This window comes from Apodemus sylvaticus, chromosome 3 (assembly GCF_947179515.1).
Source record: "Apodemus sylvaticus chromosome 3, mApoSyl1.1, whole genome shotgun sequence".
Classification (NCBI taxonomy): domain Eukaryota; kingdom Metazoa; phylum Chordata; class Mammalia; order Rodentia; family Muridae; genus Apodemus; species Apodemus sylvaticus.
The window spans coordinates 80,434,959-80,459,628 of NC_067474.1; the positions used below are offsets into that span (position 1 = coordinate 80,434,959).

General features: G+C 36.4%; 1 pseudogene; it reads right to left on the reverse strand.

The window, feature by feature from the left end:
- Positions 1-13,106: 13,106 nt before the first annotated feature.
- On the reverse strand, positions 13,107-13,605 carry LOC127679938 (peptidyl-prolyl cis-trans isomerase A-like; annotated as a pseudogene).
- Between the last annotated feature and the right edge of the window lie 11,065 nt (positions 13,606-24,670).

Genomic DNA, 24,670 nt, shown 5'->3' on the forward strand with positions numbered 1-24,670 from the left:
AGGCAATGGCTGACCTGTTTCTATCTCATGGAGATTCTGACTCAGAACTCCACAATCTCTTTACCCAGCTCGATAGGTTCCCACTGGGGAGTCGCTCCTAAGATATCACCTTGCTTCAAATCCCCCATGATGTTTGTGTAGCACGTCAGACAAACCCATCCTTGGCTGCTGTTCCTTTCTCTCTTGAACCCAGATGAGCTGCCATATGAAGGAAATGAAACACAAACTTAGTTCAGAAACAATGGTTGCGCCATCTTACAGCCCCACCAGACTGATTTCCAGAATGGTTGTACCATCTTACAGCCCCACCAGCAGTGGAGGAGTGCTCCTCTTTCTCCACATGCTCGCCAGCACCTGCTGTCTCCTGAGTTTTTAATCTTAGCCATTCTGACTGGTGTGAGGTGAAATCTCAGGGTTGTTTTGATTTGCATTTCCCTAATGGCTAATGATGTTGAGCATTTCTTAAGGTGCTTCTCCACCATCGGAATTTCTTCAGGTGAAAATTCTTTGTTTAGGTCTGTACCCCATTTTTAATAGGGTTATTTGGTTCCCTGGGGTCTAACTTCTTGAGTTCTTTGTATATATTGGATATTAGCCCTCTATCTGATGTAGGGTTGGTGAAGATCTTTTCCCAATTTGTTGGTTGCCATTTTGTCCTTTTGAAGTGTCCTTTGCCTTAAAGAAACTTTGTAATTTTATGAAATCACATTTGTCAATTCTTCATCTTAGAGCATAAGCTATTGATGTTCTGTTCAGGAACTTTTCCCCTGTGCCTATGTCCTCAAGGGTTTTACCCAGTTTCTTTTCTATTAGTTTCAGTGTGTCTGGTTTTATGTGGAGGTCCTTGATCCACTTGGAGTTGGTACAACCACTATGGAAATCAGTCTGGCAGTTCCTAAGAAAACTGGGCATGACGCTTCAGGAGGACCCTGCTATACCTCTCCTGGGCATATACCCAGAGGATTCCCCAGCATGCAATAAGGGCACATGCTCCACTATGTTCATAGCAGCCTTATTTATAATAGCCAGAAGCTGGAAAGAACCCAGATATCCCTGAATGGAGGAATGGGTACGGAAAATGTGGTATATATACACAATGGAGTACTATTCAGCAATTAAAAACAATGAATTCATAAATTTTTTAGGCAAATGGATGGAACTGGAAAGTATCATCCTAAGTGAGGTAACACAATCACAAAAGAATACACATGCAATGCAATCATTGATAAGTGGATATTAATTAGCCCTGAAGCTCTGAATACTGAAGATACAATTAGTATATCAAATGATTCCCATGAAGAAGGAAGAAGAGGGCCCTAATCCTGGAAAGGCGTAATCCAACAGTGTAGGGGAGTACCAGGACAGAGAAAAGGGAAGGGGAAAGATAGGAGAATGGATGGAGAGAAGAGGACTTATGGGACATATGGAGGGGAGGACTGGGAAAGGGGAAAGCTTTTAGAATGTAAACAAAGAATATAGAAAATAAATTTTAAAAAAAAAGAAACAATGGTAACTCAATCTCTGGGCCCAACAACTAAAACCTAATCTTGTAAGCCTTTTTAAAATCTGATCCCTCGTGTTACAGATGCTTGCAGATCTGCCATGGTACTAGGAAATTCTAGCAGCTACATCTTACCCCTCTGCTATCCCAGTTCCAAAACAGACCTAATTCTCTTCTGCTTCCTCTCTTCTTCTGTCTAACCGGAAGTCCCACCTACTTGACCAGTGATTTGCTCCTTTGTCCATTAGGGGATTGGTTCACAAGTACAGCAGCAGGCCATATACAACAGTTTAATATACTAGTGTCCTAATATGATGTCTAATATTTCCTTTATGATGTCAATTTCCTGACTTCATGTGGCATTGTGTTAAGCCCTTCTTGTTGTTCACCTAGTTATTAGCTCACGATGAGAAGCTGATCTAACTGGATTTTCCCTGGGCCTCAGTGCTGGTCTATAAGCCTACAGGCTTTGAGTAGTAAGTGTTTGCCAGTTGGCAGGGAAGAATTGTGTGCTGGAGTGGGGATTGAACTGTTGCCATTGGAGATGGTAACAGATGCTTCCTGGTTGAGGCTCAGTTGGCTAATTCAAGGCTCTGTGGTTTGAGACCAAATCTCAATTATTCCCAATTATGAGAGCACAGCGACAGCTGCTCTTAACCCAACCACTGCTTCCTGCTGATGACCTGTCCTGGTTCAGTTAACCTGGGCTTGAAATATACATAAGCCTTCCCACTGGGCATGCCTTCAAGTTCCTTAAATCTCCCTTCCAACTTATGATCCCATGCCCCTCAGCTTCAAACAGTCCTGTGAGCCACCAAAGGGCTTGACAGGGAGAACAAACTAAAATTTCAATTTTACCTCAAGCTAGTGATTTGACCTTGAAGATTTTGAGTCTCAAATGATGATAACAGCTTGAATCTTGTGATGGTGACAGTGAGGTGAGAGAGTGAAAGGCTTTCATAAATGAGGAAGAACTATCCATTGTCCTATATGTCACAAGGGTCCCTTCACAGGGAGTTGAAGCTCCTTAAAGCCAAGTAGGGAGAACATTAGTGGGCAGGGTGTCTAGAATATGCAAATGTACTATAATGAAAAAGTCCTCATTTCACCCCTCAGAGCTGACTTTGTTTTGCTCAAACTAAAACAATATTATCAGTAGACATTTTACCACACAGTTGTCAGAGTCTGTGAGTGTAACAAAGAGCCCCTGGTAACCTGTAAAGTGAGATGTACACATAAGCAATTATTATTATGTGTTTAGGGCTCTTTTTGTTTGGCACCAGTTGAGTTGGCTGAATGCTCTGAGCAAGAACAATCTGGTTCTTTCCTCTTGGCAAAGAATACAAAAGAGCAGTTCATAGAAATTGGGGCAAGAGAGAAAACTCTCTCTCAAAAACATACATATATGTGTGTGACTGTGCATACACATACACACACATATAGAGAGAAGCAAATATGGATACACATACACACACACACACACACACACACACACACACGCATACACACGTAACTTAACTTCTCCACAGACTACTTCAAGTCCAGCATTCAAACTTTCATAGCAAATCTTAGAAGGTGTCCTCATTTCTAACAAGTCTCTGGAATGTCTGGTCACGACACTCACTACCCAGATACTGTTAATTTCTAAATTAAGAACAACTCTTTGGTTCTAGCAAGCATTGTCACATTGTGTATAGTCCCAGATTTGGATCTGTAGTGACTGTCTCTGTCTTTTCTCCAGACTCTCTTCCAAGTCCCAGGTTAATCATTCTTCAAACTATGTTAATTTAAAACTGTAAAAGTCTCATTAATTCTATGATTTATGTTCAGTCTCTTTGATACTGCCCCATACAGACCATCTTTTCACTATCAGTCCTGGGAGACTTCCTACCTCTGCTCCATCCATGTGTGTGTGTGTGTGTCTGTGTGAGTGTGTATGTGCGTTTGTATGTGTGTGTGTGTGTGTCTATGCATGTGAAAAAGACTCCCCTTTACATAAAACAAAAGGACTTTAAATTCTCTACAATAAATATCAAATGTCTTACAACAACCAATAGAATTTTGCAAGATTAGGATATATGTAGTCTCGACAATATTCTCTGAAACCATCAATACTCCAGACACAACCACTGCCTCATTTGGGGGATCCCATTTTATTGATTTAAGTCTACTTACATGAATCCTCTTTCTTCCAGGAGTATCAAAAAGGTAAGCAAGGTAGTGCCCTATCCATCCTAATTAACTCTATCTTGCTTCTTTTGCTGGTAGCTAATTTGCAAGTTAGTTCAACAGAGGCATCTTTCCTTAATTTCTTAAAGCTAGTTAGTTCTTTTGACTTGGCAGGCTCATAATCAGTCATTTTTTCCATGAGTGTTAACTTCAACTTGACAATGCACTTGTATTGTTCTGATAATCTGATTAATATTTCAGATTATTTTAAGCTTTTAAAAACATGTTTGCTTCCCTCATAGTTCTAGATTCCCATAATCACATGACTCACATCACACAGATATTTAAATGAATGAACATGGATTTTTGCAATGAATGTGTCATTTCTTACTTCTCTCTTAGAAACGGAAGCAAATATTGCTTTCTGACATTTTCAAAAAAATTATATAGAAGAAACAAAGAGTTCTACTTATATTGTATGGGTAAATTACACAATCTTTTTAACTTATGCAATATTGACTAAGCTAAGGAAAAATGGGCATTGCTTGAGCTCACACAATTTTGCCACATTTTTATGATCCCTGAACATGTTTAAGCATAGTTTACTTATTAAAGTTAGGTAGTAATGTTGAAATTTATATAGAGGATATATTTATACAGAGTTGCTAATGGGATCTAAGAACAATAGGAAGAACATAGGTATTTCACAGTTGTTATCACTAAGAACAGTGTGTATTATTCCAGAATGTCTTTGCTATGAGAAACCTGAGTTATCACTTTTGTTACTATAGTTGGAGTATTGTTATAGTGTGAATCTGAAATTTTGTAGCCCAGTGCTCATTTTCCTTTGGGTGATCGTGTACATTTTAGTTTCAATAACCAAAGTGGTCAACAAGTTCATCAGTAGATATGCAGACCTTTGAAGACTATGCCAATCCAACCCTCATTCCCTGTTGCACTCTCTTCCTTCTCTAACACATATCCCCTCCATCAGTTACATAGTTCTTTCACTGTACTTTCCATGTCCATGTTGCTTGGAATCAAATCTTATCTCTTAAAAAATGTTTCTTCCAAATATTGAAGTCATAGTGATATGACAGTAATTGCCATATAGGTATTTGCATAACAATATCCATCTTCTAGTCAAAGAGATCTACAATGTGGTCTCTAAAACAAATGCATATGAGAAAGAAAGGTATTTGCAGTTTCATGGCTATTAATCAGTACAATACAGTAGTTAAAACTGTGCTATCTGTGAGATGGCTTAGTTCCAATTCCCAATTCTGTCATTTATTAACTTCAGGACATCAAGCAAATAACTAAATTCTTTTGTGAGTTTGTTGACTCATTCGGAAAAGGATGACTGGATTTCCACCTGAGGTCTGGGCATTAATATGTAAAATACCTAGTACTTAGCAATTACTATTCATGTATTGACTGTAATTGATATTAGTTTATGGACTTTTTGAGATGTAATTTAGATCATGCACAACTTTTCATTCTCATATCAATTTTCTCTATAATTAAAAATTTCATACACCTATATAATGAAGCATGAGCATATCAACCATGCTGTAAAAATGCCTTCTCAATATTTCTGTTTAGGCCCAGAGACATGCTCTATTCTCACCATCAATAGAGAGAATTCTTTCTGATGTGGGAGTTCAATGCTAAGATCCTTAACTGGTCAAAGTCCTAAAAAGATATGACGTGTTCAGCCCTATCTCAAAAAGAAAAGAAAAGAAAAGAAAAAAGAAAAGAAAAAAGTTAGAAAAATGCAAGAGTCACATGATGTGGTGAAATGTTGTGAGATGCAAAAATCTGGATATGATTCATTTCTCACACTAGTGAACTCACTTCAAGTAGGGTTACCTGCCCAGGAATATGACATATGACGTACGACATAGTTCATACGTCATATCACAAATCACATATCACATATCATATATCACATGTCACATGTCACATGTCATATATCAATCACATATCATATATAATATATCATATATCATGTATCATACATCATACATCATACATCATATATCAATCATATATCATATATCAATCATATATAAATCATATATCATATATCATGCATCATGTATCATATATCATATGTCATATGTCATATGTCATATGTCATATGCCATATGTCATATGTCATATACCATATACCTTATATGATATATCATATATTTAATAACATATATATTCATACATATATACGTATACATATATATTTAATAACTAACTTTTAATCTTCACCTTTGAAGTATATACTAACTCACTGAATCTGTATTGTAATTAAGAACACTTTAGCTGCTTGTTGTGTCAGAGCCATCATGAGTCTGGTCAATGTAAAAATTTGTCAGTTCTATTCAGATAACTTCTTAGGCACTCCTTAATTGATAGGAAATATTTAGTAATACTCTATCTTTAGAAGTGTCATAACCTTAGTTTTCTCATCCTCTTACTAGCCATCTCTAGTATAATTAGAAACAATAGAGAAAATTGGTTCCAAACAGTCATAGTGAACTAGTTGGGAAACTTGTAATTCCCTTTGTGACTGAAAGGCTCCAATCTATCAGCTGCAGCAACATGTAGAGAGGGGGAATTTGGAAGAATAACACTCAAAAATTTAAGACACTTGCCCTGAATTAGGAAACCATGAGTAAAATTCTAAGATCTATGATTAACCATGAGGCTTTGGGTCTTCCAATTAATCTCCTAAGCATAATAAACTGATCTTCACACTAGTGGGGTGATGGTGTCATATTTTGCATGAGCTGTCAACTTGACAAATAGATATGAGCCGCAAGTTATAGCTGACTCATAGCAAGTGGCAAATAAATATCAGCTATTATTATGGGCAAATCTGCACCTTCGTCCCAGTAGGAAAAAAAAATCTCAATTTTCATATTCATTTAGACATTATTTATTGAGCCAAATGAAACTCAGACATGGGATTCATTTCCTAAATAATTTGAAGACATTTTATTTTCAAGGTACTTTCCATTTGATCTACATGTTCATTCAGTATAGGTACTCTGCTATAATGTTTACATAATTGTATATATTATTGCTCTAAAATTGAGGAAGCTATTGGACTTAGAATAATTTGATAAAGAAGTACCTTTAACAGCATATCGGAACATTGGGCACTACCAAGTATTCCTTGAGAAAAAACTATTCAACTAGTTAGCCAAAAATAAGGAAATAGAAAATTGCTATAAGTGTATTTGTCTCCCAAGAGAAATATATGTATGTATGTATGTATGTATGTATGTATGTATGTATTATGTATGGCCATGTATGTAAAGAAATGTATGGAGACAGTCTCAAAGGCTCTGAAAGTGTTCACTTAATATCACCATCTGTTATAATATACCCATCTCTTCAACTGGAAAATCATCATGTATTGATTGTGCTATGTCTAAATTGATCTTGTCCATCTCTGTGCATATCCTTTTCAATGGTCAGAAATATTTCTTACACAATCACAATTCAATGTGTAATTTAATGACTATGCAGTCTTTATCTCAGTGACAACTTGAAAAGAAACTAGAATTAATGAAAGTATGTGTGTTAGGCATGCATGAATTAGCATATCTATTTCTGGAAACTAAATAAATGATGCCTGAGTTCTGAATTTTTAGATATTTTATTGAGTTCCCTTTGACCTCAAGATTTGAATCAAAGCCAAATTATTGAGAACTAATTTATCTCATTTCTAAAATGTGCTATGCATTCTAAAATCTAATCTGAATAAATCATCTCTTCAAGCTTTCGCTTATTTATTTGAATAGACAAATAATAATACTTCCCTTGGAATTTATGCGAGAAAATGTTTAGATCAACAGTCCGTAAGAATGTTCTATAACGTGCTAATTACAGACTATATAAATAGATATTCTAGGACAAAATAGCATCATCAAATATATTTGCAAATTGTTACATATATTAAGTAAATAACATATTTATTTAAGCTTGAACTTTATATAGTAATGTGAATTTAAAATTATGAATGCATATACATATGTATGTATATATATACATATACATATATATATATATATATATATATATATATATATATATAAACTTAGAGACTGCTAAATATACTGGCCATAAAATTTATGATACCCAGGAGTTTTACAAAAAAAACTCAAACTGGAGACATGGAGGGAGGGGGTTGCAAAACAGAAAGAGAAAAAGAGAGAGATTGTAGTTTCTTTATAACTTTTTTGCTGAAATGATTCAGAAAGCATCTGCACTCAAAAGGTCAAAAACAATTGCCAACACTAAGTTCCTGTTTATTCCCTATTCTGGGTTATTATTCACTGTCCATATTCTCTGAATACAGAATCAGATCCTTCACATATCTGTGAACTAACCAATGATCAGTGAAATCTAACATATCCTCCACCCCCCCACACCCTAAGGTCATCTCTACATTAGCACATAAAGAGTAGAAAAATAATTTCTCTTCTTATTTTAGGATGGTTCTAAATTAGGAGAGTATGTACAGAGTCATACTCTCTCCCTTAGGGTGAAAAATCAGGACAAGGATAAATTATTTGGAAAGATGCTTTAAATGACCATATAAAAGTCCAGGTCACTGTAGTCCTCCTGAGAGGTCATTCTTTCCTCTGTCACTACATCATTGTAGCAAACAACTTAAGAAATCCTGTTACTACCTAATAATTAGCCCAGGAACTCTGTCTTAGGACCTAAATCAAACGTCTTATCACTTGAAATGTTTGTCAAACTCTGGTCATAAAATCAGTGGTGTAGGTTGCTTCGATAAATTCTACTGAGTGTTCTCTAATTGAATATACCAAAAATAGATATATTTCCATATACTATACATCATGAAGCCCCTAAGAGTTATACATATTTATTAGTTTAAATGCCACTGGAAAGACTTTCACAACTTTTTCCCCAATCCATTACTGTTATTTTTTTATTCTCACTGAAGACATTAATTTATACTTCAAGGTGTCCTTGTCCTGTTTCTTTTTTCAAATTGTGCCTAGCTCCTCAGCATGTTCTCTTTCTCCTTGTCGTCTTCCTTGATTCTTCTTGGTGAGCCTCCCCATCTTGGTGGTCAGTTTCTCTTCAGTATCAAAATAGCATCTGTCTTCACCCACATGTGCATCCTCCTGGACTCCCAGATCTCCCTCTTTAGAACTCTCTTCTCACTGTGAGTCCCTGGTATAGGATTGCATCCTCAAATATTGTCTCACTCAGTGGTTATGCATATGCCCTTTCATTGGCAGGAAACATATCCATATTCATAAGCTGATAAGAATATTCCATAAATCAAAATTCATTGTGAAGTGCATTAACAGTAACCCATAATTCTACTGAGCTCACTGGGTGGAGGAAGCCAGAGGATCTTGCAGTTTTGTTCTGAGACAAAAAAAAAAAAAAGAAAAAGTAGGAAATTAAAGGGTATTTCAACTTCTGCTATTAAAAATATACTGTTCAGTCACATTCCTACTAACATGCTAGAGTGTCTCTCTAGCAATCTGTTTCAGTGCAAGGAAACAGCAACTACTTTTTTCCTAGAGGTTTTCCTTATTGTAGCAAAACACCTTGGTTTCTGAATTATTGTCAAACATTCTATTCTATTACCCCAAACCAAGGTCATTAAGGCAACAAGCAGCAACAGCTAAAGTATTGATTTTTACATTAAAAGAAAAAGGGGATCTGAGAAAGGATATTTATTGAATGTCTCCATCATGGTAGCACTGCATTTGATTTGGATTTTTGTCTGAGCCTCAAAATGGTAATGTACACATGTTAATTTGTTATCATTATTTATATAATGCTAATATTATAGTATTACACACAGCAAGCTGAATTGCCATAATAAAATGTCTGAGACTGCAACAATTGAAATGCATTAAAATTACTGCTATAAATACAACCTCAAAAGAAAATACATATAATTAGAAAACAGGGTGAAATTCAAGTTACCACTAACTGATGTCTGGGAGTAGTATTGTCCAATCATCTAACTATGGATAGAGGGTGATGAAACTAAGGATCAGCTATAGGGATTTGAACTAGGACTTGTGGCTCCTGGAAATCTCAGTGTTGTTAAAGGACTCCACTAATTAGCACTCCCTGCACTGAGTCTTTGTGCTTCACTGGCCTCATGTCATGTTTTTAAGTCTGTACATGCCACACTTATACTGCTAATATTGTGCACTCTGGTAAGTCTGCTCATGTTCATTTCCCAGGCTGCTTTATAAACAGAAATTAATTAGTCTTCCTAACCCCCTGATGAGATTATTATGTATAAACACAGCCCTGACATGCATGGCCCAGGGAATTTTGACATCAGAAGTTTGAGGTTCAATTCACACCTCTACTATGGACCTCAGGCTACCTCCACAAACGCAAAGGCAAGAGAGAGTTGAAAGAGGGGATATTATGATTCAGATTAAGAAACTTCTACTACTGAAAAAATATAAATTTGAACATAGAAAATATATATGGTCAGACAGTACTCAAGGAGTTCTGAGTATAGGCCATCAACTGGGCTTTTAACACTGTGTGCTCTCAATGCTAGTGTCAGTATATTCTTGACACACTGGAAAAATCCCCATTAGTCTCTGGCTCTTCAACTGCAAGTAAAAAAGAACATAAAATTCTGTTCTGTATATTAAACCCAATGTTTGCCCAATCATGTCATCCTAGGTTGCATATCGCATTTGGAGGAATTGTCTTATGCAAACACAATATTTTTAAGGTCACATGTTGAATTGCTACAGCATTGCCTCCATTTTTAATTTCATGGACAATGGGAACACAATACCAGATGAGGTTCAGTGGACTCCAAAGTTGACACATTGTATAATATGATGTAGAATTGTCCTGATATCACACAAGGAAGTCTCTTATATATAGCTGCAATGTAATCAGATTCCTTGCTTCAAACTAGATTGCCTGTTCACTCACTATAATCCATTTCCATAAAACTTGTGATATGTTAAAGAGCACATTGTAGCAGTATAAAGTTTCCTATAAAACCTCTAAAGTCTTATTAGTTACAAAATTAATTTATTATTGTGGCCTGAATGTTTTAATTTTTTCTAAAATTATAGCCCTGGTATAGTTTCTTAAAGAGATTAATTAAGGTTTATGAATGGAAACCTTGTAAATGGAATGAGTACCTTACAAATTGGACTGAAGATATATTTTTGCTTCTCTATCAAGTGTGGACATGTCTAGAAAGCATTAGCCTGAAACCCAGTAGAAAGATCTCAAAAGAATCTGACCATTCTGGTTACCTAGCTTCAGATTTTCGGCATCCAGACTAGAAAACATAAATCTGTGGTACATGTGGATCCCATAGTCTATAGCATCATATAATAGCAGTCTGAACTAAGACCATTCTAAATCTGATGCCTACAGTGACCTGTCTCATTATGCCATTAAGAAAAGTGAAATGATTTCTTACAAAGTTACTGTGCCAAAAATTAAAGCCTCATAATTCCTTTATTCATTATTAATAAAGAATTTAATTAAGAAATAATTTATTAATTTAGCAAATATGTATGAACATTCCTGGTAGGAGTGCAAAACAGGGCAAGCCTTTTGAAAAACAGTTAAGCAGACTTACAAATGACCCAACATTTCTTCCAGCAAAAATGAAGCATTTCTTTATATAAGAAAAATGAAAAACAGTGATCACACAAAGACCCATTTAGAAATGCTCATTTAACATTTTAAATAGTCAAACTGTTGAAAGAATGTTCATCTCACAGTGACTGGGAGAACAAAGTGCAATGCTTAAGTAGTACAATGGTTAACTTTTGTTGTCAGTGTAACTGAGTATGTCTAAGTTTCTGGCAGTGTCTATAAGGGAATTTATAGAGAAGATTGGTGGGCATAGAAGCAGTAAGAAAGGATGACTCATTCTGAACATGAGTTTATCATATCATAGGCTAAAGGCCCCATTAAAATTCAAAAAAAATGTAGGGAGATTGGGAAAGCCCATGCATTTGTGCTTTAAATAAATGTTTTTATCAGAATCTAGATTCCATAGCCTTTGACTGCAGACTTGTACAAACTTTCTCCCTCAAGAGTCTTCAATGCCTTCTGATTCAGGTTGGGATTTATTGTTTTTATGCCTCTTCTTCAGAAGCTTCCAGGAACTTGAATCTTAAACTAAAGACTAAGGACGAATCAGCCACTCCCATACTTCTCCAGCCTAGGAATATCCATTATAGACATAGTAAGCTTACTATGAATAAGAATATGAATAAGAATAGATAGATTGGTAGATAGATAGATAGATAGATAGATAGATAGATAGATAGATAGATAGATAGATAGATAGATAGATAGATAGAGTAGAACCTGGCTTCAATCACTACAAGAAATCTGAAAAGTAGCGCTGAAGTTTCATCTGTATGGCTTACTAGATAAGGTGTGAGTAATTATGACACAAACAGGACGTGCAAACAAGGGCAGGCAGGAAGTTTGCAAAGCAGCAACCCTAGATAAAGAGCTATGGGCTACTGGTAAACATTGAGAGTGGGGGAAAAGGTCTGTCATAGTTACTGTTTTCCTATAGCTGTGAAGACACTATGACCAAGGATAACTTGTCATAGCAACTTATAAATGGATGAATTTAATTGGAGAAGTGTATACAATTTCATCTGGTTAGCCAGTGGCCATGATGGTAGAGAGTATGGCAACACACTTGCAGGTCTGGTGTTGAAGTAGTAGCTGGGCTTAGATTTGATCAACAAGCTGAAGGCAGGGGTGAGGCGAGCTCAGTCTGCTGTGAACTTCTGAAGCCTTAAAGCCCAACTTTTTGACAGGTTTCCTCCCCCCAAAAGACCACACCTTTTAAACATTCTTGAACAATTCACTTATCTGGCATAAAAATATATATACATATATGATCCTTGGGGGAAGCGGGACATTCTTTTCAAATCACTACAAGGTCTTTTTCCAGAGGAAAAAACTTTCAATTTTTTTAATCCAATTTTATCTGATAAGCTCTGAGATCATATACTCACAGATAGCATTCATTATATTGACTGAGCATATGTATGTGTGTGTGTATTTTGTGTATCTATGCATGTATACATACATACGTACTGTATGCATGTATGTACATATGTATGTATGTATGTATGTTCCTAAGTACACACACACACACACACATACACACACCTCAAAAAATAAAGAAAACTAGATCAAGATATATTTTTCTTACTTACTGTTTATTCATAATCATAAACTTAACTTTGCAATCCAGCTAGACTTGAAGGGAAATGAGGAAAATATGGAACCCAAAGAACTTCAGTGAGAACAGAGATTATAAGGTATGGCGAGCAGATGGTGTGGGTATGCTCTCCTGAGCTACAGAAGGAATGGTTTGATGGGTAAAATGCCCACAAGACAAAAGAAATTAGAGTTGTCCACAGTTGGAAAAGGTGATCTTCTTGCTGGTTTTGCCATTCTTGGACCCAAAATGCTCCATGACTTCCACAGTGTGCATGCCTTCTTTTACTGTCTCAAAGACCACATACTTGCAATCCAGCCATTCAGTCTTGGCAGTGAAGATCAAAAAGTGGGAACTACTTCTGTTTGGTCCAACATTTGCCATGGACAAGCTACCAGGACCTGTAGGCTTCAGGATGAAGATCTTCTCCTCAAATTTCTTTCCGTAGATGGACCAGTCACCAGTGCCATTATGCGTGTGAAGTCACCACTGTTGCACAGGAATCCTGGAGTAATTCTGTGAAAGGAAGCACCCTTATAGCCAAATCCTTTCCAGTGCTCAGAACAGGAAAGTTTTCTGCTGTCTTTGGAATTTAGCCTGCAAACAGTGCGAAGGAGGCACAGCCCAAGGGCTTGTCATTATCGGCTTTGGTGATGAACACCTTGGGGTAGACCATGGCTGCAGCAAGCAGCAAAAAGCGACAATGGCGTCTACAAAGCCTAGATCAAGATCTTAAGAGAGAGCAAGAGATTACATGGGAGGGGGTGAAGAACATAAGATAATTGATGTAATTAGAACTTAAAAAAACAAACAAACAAACAAAACACTTAACGTTAAGTGTTTTGTTTGTTTGTTTGTTTCGGTGTCCCTGAATCTGTTGCCTGTCTGTGGATCCCATTTCCCTAACTGAGCCACTGACTTACTGTGCTGAGGAAGCAGGAATCTTTGGAGGAGGGCAATACCCTGAGGTGGGCTGAAAGGGAGAGCAGGGAATGGTGGGAGTATCTACTTGAGAGGGTATAGGGAGAGGGTGGGGCTCATATTGGGATGTGAAATGATCTAGTAAATAACTTAAAAAATGAACTACAAAAAACAAACCAACAAATAAACAAAAAAATACCATACTTCTTAAATAAACGAGTGGGGAGGTGAAGAAATCTGGATCTCTGAGACTTACTAGCTTGCCCATCTAGACTAATTATCAAGTCTTGGGAAAGTGAAAGTCTCTATCCCAACAAGCAAGTTTGACAGAGTATGAAAAACAACACACAATTTTGGCCTCTGGCCTATGGATAATCATACTTGTATACTCTAATACAGGTATACCTTCACTCATGTGAACACACAGACATGTATACATGCAGAAACAAAATGAAAAATTATTCTTAGTCATATAAATCATTTAAAATTACTGGAATTGAAAGAAAAGTGAATGGGAAAGAAAATGGAATTTTTTCCCCTCTTTTTATTCATTGTTTGTGAATTTTTTTGAGTTCTTTTGAAAACCACTCAGTCCACTGAATGCTACCTGTATGCACATGGGTCTAGAACCCTCTCCTAGAGCATAGGGATCATCTCAAGGGTCATCCTTGAAGGAAACTGACACTCAGTTCTCCAGAAGTGATCAATTACCAATAGCTCCTCATCTAGGGGCAGTACTTCATGAGTCTCTCCCAAATCCATAATGGCATTTATCTGGCTTGGCCATGGGCAGGTCTTGTGTCTGAGTCACAATATACATGAGTCTCGTAGGTACAAAAGTACAATGATGTCTATTACCTTTGATTCTTTCAATCCTCAGTGAAAGCTGCAATCTTACAGGATGACTCTTGAGTCTCAAGCGGAGGACATGTAATATACAGTCTCATTTAAAGCTGAAATTTCCATCATCTCTGTTTCTCTGCATATTGACTACTGGTAAGTCTCTGTATTGTCATCTACTGCAAAAAGAAGCTTCTTTGGTATACAGTAAGAGCTTAATTAATCACTGGATATAAGGATAAGAGCTTAGGGATAATTCATTCATTTTTTTTTGTTTTGTTTTGTTTTCTGAGACAGGGTTTCTCTGTACAGCCTTGGCTGTCCTGGAACTCACTCTGTAGACCAGGCTGTCCTCAAGCTCAGAAATCTGCCTGCCTCTGCCTCCCAAGTGCTGGGATTAAAGGCGTGCGCCACCACTGCCCGGCCATCTATTCACTCATTTATCAGAAAAATAGTACTAAGTTCTCTCCTAGAGCCTTTGACCTAGCCAGCAGACATGAGCTTTTGACCTATTTTTATTGTTACTTCTAATTTTTATAGTCCAGTCATTCCCCGTCCTTCCCTACTCCTTCTCCAAAAGAATGCCCCCCACCACCCTCGACTCTACCAAGCACCCCTACTATGTCTCATGTCTCTCAAGAGTTAGGTGTATCTTTTCCTACTGAGGTCAAACCAGGCAGCTAGTCCTATCATCTCTGTGTTGGGGGCCTGGGGCCACCTCCTGTATACCTGGCTGGTGGCTCAGTGTCTAAGAGATCTCAGGAGTCCAGATTAGTTGAGATGCTGGTCTTCCTATAAGGTCACCCTCCTACTCAGCTTCTTCTGGCCTTTTCCTAATTCAACCACAGAGGTCCCCAACTCTTGTCTAATAGTTGATTGTAAGTATCTGCATCCATCTCAGCCAGCAAAGAACATGCATAGTTTACACTCACTAATGAGTGGATATTGGCCAAAAAAAATGTACGGAATGCGTAGGATAAAATCCACAGAACTCAAGAAAGTTAACAAACAGAAGGGCCCAAGTAAGCATAATTCAGTACCACTTGGGAGGGAGAAGAATACACTCACAGGAGGCAGAGGGAGGGAGGGAGGGAGGGACCTAGGTGGGAGAAGGAAGGGGAGGGGAAAGGGGGAACATGAGCAAGTAGGTACATGGGGGGTGTTCCTGAGGGCCAGCAGAATGAATGAAAACATGCACCCTGGGTGAGTGCAGGGGACCCACTAGAAAGTACCAGATACCTGGGTGAGAGATGAAAGACTCTCAGCCCTCAAAAGTCTGGACCTTAGATGAAATGCTTTTGACCCAATTAACAAAGCCAGGCTTGATTTCTGTCTTTTTTGTTTTTTTTTTCAATTTTTGTAAACATTTATTCATTTACTGCCTTATATTTAAAAATAGTTTACATATATGAAATGTTTAATATACAGTAATATATTTTTAATTCCTTTTTTACCATTTTTATTCAATATATTCTTTATTTACATTTCAAATGATTTCCCCTTTCCTGGATGCCCCTTCCTTGAAAGTCCCATAAGCCCTCTCCCCTCTCCCTGTTCCCCAAACAACCCCTTCCTACTTCCCTTTCCTGGTGTTCCCCTACATTGCTGCACTGAGCCTGAGCCTTTCCAGGACCAGGGGCCTCTCCTTCCTTCTTCTTGGGCACCATTTGATAAGTGAACTGTGTCTTGGGTATTCCAAGCTTCTAGGCTAATATCCACTTATCAGTGAGAGCAACCCATGAGTGTTCATTTGTGATTGGGTTAACTTACTTAGGATGATATTCTCCAGTTCCATCCATTTGTCTAAGAATTTCATGAATTCATTGTTTTTAATGGCTGAATAGTACTCCATTGTGTTTATTTACCACATTTTCTGTTTCCATTCCTCCGTTGAGGGACATCTGGTTTATTTCCTGCTTCTGGCTATTATAAATAGGGCTTCAATGAACATAGTAGAGCATGTATCATTATGACATGCTGGGAAATCCTCTGGGTATATGCTCAGAAGTGGTATAACAGGGTCCTCCAGTAGTATCATGCCAAAATTTCTGAGGAACCGTCAGACTGATTTCCAGAATGGTTGTACCAGCTTGCAACCCCACAAGCAGTAGAGGAGAATTCTGTCTTAAGAAATGGATAGAAATCCTCCCAGATTCTAGTGGTTGCTCCCATAACATATTTAATACCACTACATCAGTGAACATATCCTGTCAGACCAATTGTCATAGCTCATGAGCTGCACAGCTAGATAGAACTGCTAAGTGTTTTTCCCTAATACTACATACATAGAACATATTGCAACCCTATGAAACTCAGTCAGTAGGGATTATTTTCCATATTAGTAATAGCTTTATTTCTTCATGTCTCGCACTGTAAAGTTTTACTGTAGAATTCTAGAGATAACCAAGAAACATGGAAATAAGCATAATGTTTCTTGATGTTTGTACCCCTCCCACTTATCAAAAGGTCTGACACTATATAAAGATATTTTTACTTAGATGCAGTATTTGTACATATTGATATGGTATATTATGGTATTTTAATATGTATATAAAATTATTATTGATCAAGTGAGGAAATATAACATTCTTTATATATGGAGAGTTTGAGCATCTATTTATTTCTGGTTGTTCATAAAATATGTAATAGCTTATTGTGAACTACATAGCAGTACTTTCTACAAGTGAATGAAATAATCTATATTTTGAGCAAGGTAATAACACAAATATATGCATCTATTGAAATTCAGTCAATATTATGTTTGAAATTGACATATTTCACTGGTATTTCATTAAACCATGCTCTAATCAAGTATATTTTAAAATATATACAAATCCTTTATCATATTACAATGTTTCAATTGAACTGTTTCTTCTCTCACAGTCTAAACAATTTATTATTTACTTGCTCCTGAGGAGGAGAAATTTCAGTTTTTAGTTTCTGTGTACTTAATAGTTTATTTAAATATTCATTCAATGCCATGTGGTGACATTGAGCTTTTTGTTCTGATAACTTTGAGCAAAGTTATTAAATGTGTTCCTGTTCCAATATGTCAAATTTATTGTGTTTTCACTGGGTGGTAGTTCATAAGACTTCAAGAATTCAACCACGTCTTTATTCAGGTTCTACCTCTTAATGCATTCTGTTCAGTTATAAGTATTAAGAACAGAACATTAAATAATATGGCTTTTAAGCTTTACCAACAGCCAGGCAGTAGTGGAAAATGCCTTTAATCCCAGCACTTGGGAAGCAGAGGCAGGCAGATTTCTGAGTTCAAGTCCAGCCTGGTCTACAGAGTGAGTTCCAGGACAGCCAGGGCTACACAGAGAAACCCTGTCTCAGGGAAAAAAAAAAGCTTTACCAACAGAATGTCAACATTCACCATTGCCTCCCTCTTCCATATGTCCTGTGATATAGGCTTACCATATTCATACTTGTAGTGGAATATAAGTCTTACCTCTCCATAACAAGCTACAGTTGAGACCTACCTCAATCAGGCACTCCTTTGCACAACCAAAGGAAGAGAGCACTTTGTTGATGGGTAAAGTGACTAATTAAAGATCACATAAGTGATATGGTTGGGACATACCTGGAATTCCATCCAAAGAACAATGCTTATATATGCATTAATCTTTGAGTGTTGTGACTACATTTATGGTAATATTGACCAGAAGTTTGTCTCTGTTTTCTAACAGGAAATAATGTATAACTTTAACCACAGGAGAAGTAGAAACATCCAAATTGAGTTTCATTCTGACATTACAGAGAGAAGTGTAATTTCTGTGGTTCTATGTGAAAGTTTTTCCCTCTCATTTATAGGTGTTCCAGGCTAGGAATCTCATCTATAAGCATGTTTATATGTTGTGTGGTCTGTTTAACTACCACCAGCTCATGGGAGGGAGTACAGTCTGCTATTTAATGTCATGTGAACTCAAACAAATCTACTGGTTATGTCTTGGTAAGAGTGATAAGACCATGGACCCTCAGGTCTACTTCTTCAACTTTTGGCACACAAAAACTCTTCCAGCTAATATTTCATATGAACAGAACAACAGATGCTAAATTAGAGGTAGGAAGAAGCTTCTACTTCTTATAAGTCCAAAATCACAGTGATGTTGGGCCAGGACAAAACAGTCACCTTGATAAGATCCAAGATATAAGTTTCAATATCATATCATAATGCCAAGCATACCTCAACTAAGGAACATAGTGATGGTACAATACCGTTGTCATTATATCATAGCTCTCTGGTTGACACTCAGGTAAAGAATGGCAATATGTAAGTTGTTAAGCACTGAATAGGAGGCAAAGAGGGGACTATGGAGGAACCAGAATATCCTGAGTGAAAAAGAAACTATAACAAATCAAGAGGTGGTGGCCAGCCTTTCTGTGAAGGCTGGCCCTATGCTCTCAACATATAGTTCATTGTCAGACCAAACAAATTTATAAATCATAATTTTAAAGACAAAATTTAGAATGTCAGAGAACCATAACAACCCAAAGTACATAGAATAAATGACTGTCTAGCGTTCTTGCTCAGATGGGAAATCCATAATATACCTCTACCAGAAAGGTTCAGGAAACATCATGGAGGTGCAGAAAGCTGTTAAATGCTAAATCTCTAAGGGTATTGTAAGATAGCTTCTCCTAAACAGGGGAGGATGTCATCCTGATGAATTCTCAATTGTTAAGATTACATGTACAAGTTATTGGAATGTAAACAAAGAATTTAGAAAAGAAAAAAAGAAAAAATAAATAGATGTAATGTTTTTCAACAACAACAACAACAACAAAAAAAAGATTACGTGTATAAGTTCAAACAAGTTCACATTGAAACCAGAATGAAAGGGTAAACAGAAAACAAGGCTTTAAATTCCTCATGTAGGAGCTAAAGGCTATTAGTTACCAGTACAGCTGTGTCTGTTTCTTCATGTATAAGGTGTCACAGAGGTATTGCCGAGCAGAGGTTGGTGCTCATGCTGAAGTGGTTGTTCCTATATCCTCATGCACATGGGCAACACTTGTTAAATTCAGCAGATAATAGTTTTAAAAATAGAGGAGGACATAAATGTGAGGGTTTGAAAGAATAACATTGAAGGAATTGGCAGGTAGGGATTTGGGGACTAAGTGGTAGTTATAGGAATAGGGGAGATTGGTTCTGGAAATAGAGCTTTAAAAATCATTTTTTAAATAAAATTTTACTAAAAGGGAATGCATGTTTAAACAGATACAAATGGACAGATGAAAATATTAATAATATAAATGTTGATCATAAATAAGCAAAGTAGGGTAGGAGAGAAGTCAGGAGTGGAAAGCTCTTGCTAGTCTTCCACAGAATGGTGGTCAATTTCTTGTAAACACACAGGGACCTGTAATGTCATATATTAAATGTCATATGCTGCATCCTTAAACATTCAAAGCATGGAACTAGAGAGATGGCTCATGGGTTAAGAGCACCGACTGCTCTTCCAGAGGTCCTGAGTTCAATTCCCAGCAACCACATGGTGGCTCACAACCATCTTTAATGGAATCCAACACCCTCTTCTGGTGTGTCTGAAGACAGTTACAGTATACTCATTAAAATACATTAAAATAAATAAATCTTTTTTAAAAATTCAAAGCATGTAAAGGTTTGGTGGAAAATATTGTTTGTACTAGTTAGGAGTGAGAGGTGTAGGTGTCCAAAACTAAAAAATACTTTTTAGCTGGGTTCAGCCAAGTGCTTAACCACACATCATTATGGATTTATCAGAAATGAGGTTGTATATAATTATGTCAAAGAATTGAATAAAGTAGCCACTTGTTGAGTACCAAACTCATACTGCAAGTTTAATAAGTATTACCTATTCATTTATTATTTTTAAATATTGGCCAAACAAATATCTGAAAGCTCTTATATTGCAAGCCTCTAAGCAAATTTGTTTTTATCACTAATTCGCTGATATGAGTTTTAGTAAAGATGTCTATTTAGTCATCTTCTCTGTGCTTTTATTAGTGAACAGACAATCTTAAAACAATAATAAAAAAGAAATTATAAGCAGGAAAATTTCAAATGCATACTTATGCATAATTATATCATTTTTGCTCATAATATGCCATTACATGCCTCTCTCTCTCTCTGTGTATATATATATATATATATAATTTTATAAAGCTATGATAGCACTAGATATTCCATTTTTGTTTTACCTAACAATATATTGTAAGCATTTGCTCAGATGCTACACTTACATAATTATTGCTGTAATGGTTGCATAATATCCTATTATGTTGATGTATCATAATTTTCTATAAATTATTCCCCTATTGATAGACATTTCAGTTATTCCTTTTTGTTGTTGTTGTTGTGTTCGATTATGGCTAATGGCATGGTGATCATCACTGGGCTCTCAGCTTTACTTTTGTTGAATTATTTTCTTGGGATCCATTGCCAGAAAGAAGATTCCTGGGGTAAAGGGAATAAGTACAAATGGGGTACTTGCTAAATATTAAGCCGTGGTTTTTCCAGAGGGGCAATAATAGTAAATAACAACAATAATAGCTACAATCACTCTGAAGCGATGCAGTGCTGAACTTTCAGTGCATACTGTTTTACTCCTTTCTCTCTATGATCATAGGAATTATAATTCTCATGTTACATATGAAGGACCCAAGACAGAAGGAAATTAAAATCACTGGTCTAGGGCCATATATTCAGCAAGTCATAAAACTGGGAAAGGAACCAAACTCTTGTGTAACATTGAAGCCTGTTCATTACACTAGACATTTAAATAATCTGCTTACTTCCTGCTATTGATTGGGCTGAGACTGTACACATTTCTAAATATTGGTTTTGATTTCTCTGTAGAGACTCCACCACCATGAGCTTACCACGGATACATCCCTTTTTGATATTCTCCCTCATACTTAAATAGAAAAATGCTCACAATCTTTTCCATCTTCCCATTGATCTCCTCTTCTGCCTTCCATTTCCTGGGTCCTTTTCTCTTTTTCCCTCTGCCCTCTACATTCTCACTATTTCTTCTGCCAGAAATTTTACCTTATTCCTTACGAAACATTTTCACTATCTTGCCGTCCTTAGTTTGGATAGTAGCAGAGATGGCAAGACTTCTGATTATTTTCTTTCACCCTGCATTTTCCTTATTTTACATGTTTAAACTATTGTACCAAATAATAACAGAAATTCTGGCAGTTTTCATTTGCATTTTACAACTTATTTTTAGTGCTATTACAATTAAATTACTGAGTTAACATGTTTCTTAAACACTGTAAACTATTTAAAATGATTTATGGAACTCTTTGCTGTACATTTCATCCAATTTCAGAATAATTATTTTTAAAAGAACACTTTCATAATATATGAGAAATTCAGACTAGGCCTTGCCGATGTTATACATATGTTTTCTAAAGCAATCCTTTTAGGATACAATGAAACATGCTTTGTCTAAAATATTATATATTCTCTGAAGTATGTTATTTGGGGAGATTGAGCCAGTTTCCTTGCTTTAAATGCAATTTTGTGATAGGAAGGGAGTGTTCTGATGGTTCCAGGAAAATATCTACTGAGATTTAAACTGTACTTTAAAAAATAGCTGTGAAAAACATGATGGAGAATTAAATAAGTAGGTCCTTAAAAAAAGAAACAGAAGGAAATGTAATGGCTTCCAGTAAGTCTTGAAGTAGAAGAATCATTCTACATGGTGAATATTCTATTATAGACATTGCAAATGCACCTGGGATAACTCTACAAACATCCCTCACATAATTTAGTGGTGAACTTTAGAACTAAGCCTAGCTGAGAAACAACATTCTAGATTACAATGCCTATCTCCTGAGGCTTATGTTTCTTCTAGCTTTCTTATTCTTCCCAACATACCAGTTTTCTCCCTAAGCTCTTTTCAGTCAAAATGAAACATTCAAATAGAAACATTCAGTCTAGAAAGAAATGTCAGAGTTTTCTGTTCCTCTTCCCATTTATTGTTTTCTTTGTTTTCTCATCATCACTTATACAGACCCAAGTCTCCATGGGTATATTTTGTGATATGCTGAAACAGAAAATTTTTATGGAAATACTTCCAGAAGCACAGAGCTGAGCAGCTAAGAAGAGAATCAGAGGCTTCTGATAGTACCCTATGTTTTCTATTATAATGGAGAGTTAAACAACAGATCACATGAGGAAGAGATATACTTAATCCTTTTTTCATAAGGACCTAGGTAGTATAACCCAGTGAGTTGTAACGCCAAATCATCCTTTTCAAAATGTCTTGAGGGCATCCAAAATATGATAAATGTTTATAAAGAAATAACATACATTCTAACAAAGTTCTATTAAAGTTAGAAAGCAATTTCAAATTTGTTTATTTGGGTTGTGTTTAATATCTTACTCTCTCTACATTGTATCTTCTCATTTCTCCATGACAGAATTGTGCTTTGGCTTATCTTTGAAACATAGAGGGCAACCAGATTAATATTTGCTGAGTGAACTGCCTTGGGAGCTCAGTCAGGGAAATTCCAATCAAAAGGCCTGCTGGGAATCTTCCCTGCACTTTTCAAAGAGTATCATGCAAACCAGCAGGCCTTCATACAACAAACGGACTGCTTAAGTGATAGAATTCAGCAGGCTTTCAAATGTCTGAGTTATGACATTTACTGCAACATTGCTGACAAAAGAAAATCTAAACCACAGAAGATACTCCTCAATTAGCATCAGTTATGGAATGAAGAAAAATGCAGTCAGGAAATGGACTAAATATTTGAAGCAGTTTCTCATACATATAGACATCAAGAGATGCCTCCATGCTATTTTAGGGATGGTAAGTAATTTTTAGATGCAATTGTGTCTATAGGGATGCAGCTAAGCTGTTAATACCTGAATGTTCTCACTGAGCATATGGTATTTGACTAATATTTCTTATTTCATTAAATCTCAGAACTTGATGAGAACCAAGACATTAGGTAATATTTTTGGGATTTGGTTTGTGTGTTTGTTTTGGGCTATTGGAGAGACATTGTTTGTTCTTGTTGGTATTTTATTTTTTATTTTCACTTAAAAGCAAAAGATGCTTAAAGGAGTTTAGTATGTTGCTTAAAGTCATAGAAATGGGAAAAGATAAAGATTGCCATTGAGTCCTCTCGGCAGTTTGTCTGAATATGCCATCATTACTCTGTCACTTTTTATTGTAATAGACTCTTGTTGCAATTCCAATTTTAAGTGCACACAAAATCACATGTGTTAAAGTCTTGGTCCTCCTCTTATGTCACTATTGAGGATGGGGAAAAGACTTTCGGGGAGTGGGACCCTGTGAAAACAAATGAGTTCTCCAAGGAATGTCCTTGAAAGAATTGAGACCACATATTCCTTTTCTCTTTGATTCACACCTGTCTCTGCTTCTGCTCTTCCTAATTCTTATATTTAAGCTTTGTTAATGCTTTTTCAATGACCCACAAAGCCTTCTGCTCATCTTTAGAAAACAGGACAGCAATTCTTCTCTTCAATTTCCAAAGCTTTTAAGCAAGAAACACTAACCTTGGATAAACTAACATTCCAATGACTCAACACTCAACAATGCATAGTTTGCATGGAAAATGTTAAGTTCTAAGTCTTATAATGTTAATGTTATTTAATAATTTGTTGCCACCCATTTTCTCTATCTTTTCCCACCAGTGTCTTGTTCTCCCTTTTCATCTTCATTGTTTTCTAGTCTCTTTGACTCTCTCCCAGCCTTTTCCTTATCTGCATCATGCTCTGCTAGTGACTCAGGTTCAAACAAACCATGAATCAGATTCAGGTATTTCCCTGCATGGCTCGCAAATACAAGGCTTCTTTTTGCAAGAATAAGTTCCCCCTTTCCTGATTGAAATGGTTCTTCCTGCACTCCCCCCCCCAATCCCTATGGCTTTCTGTCTATTTTTAGATAGACAGTCTGAACAGTCTTAATATATCAATGACATTTATAACACATGTTAATATCAAAAGCGTCAATGCTCTA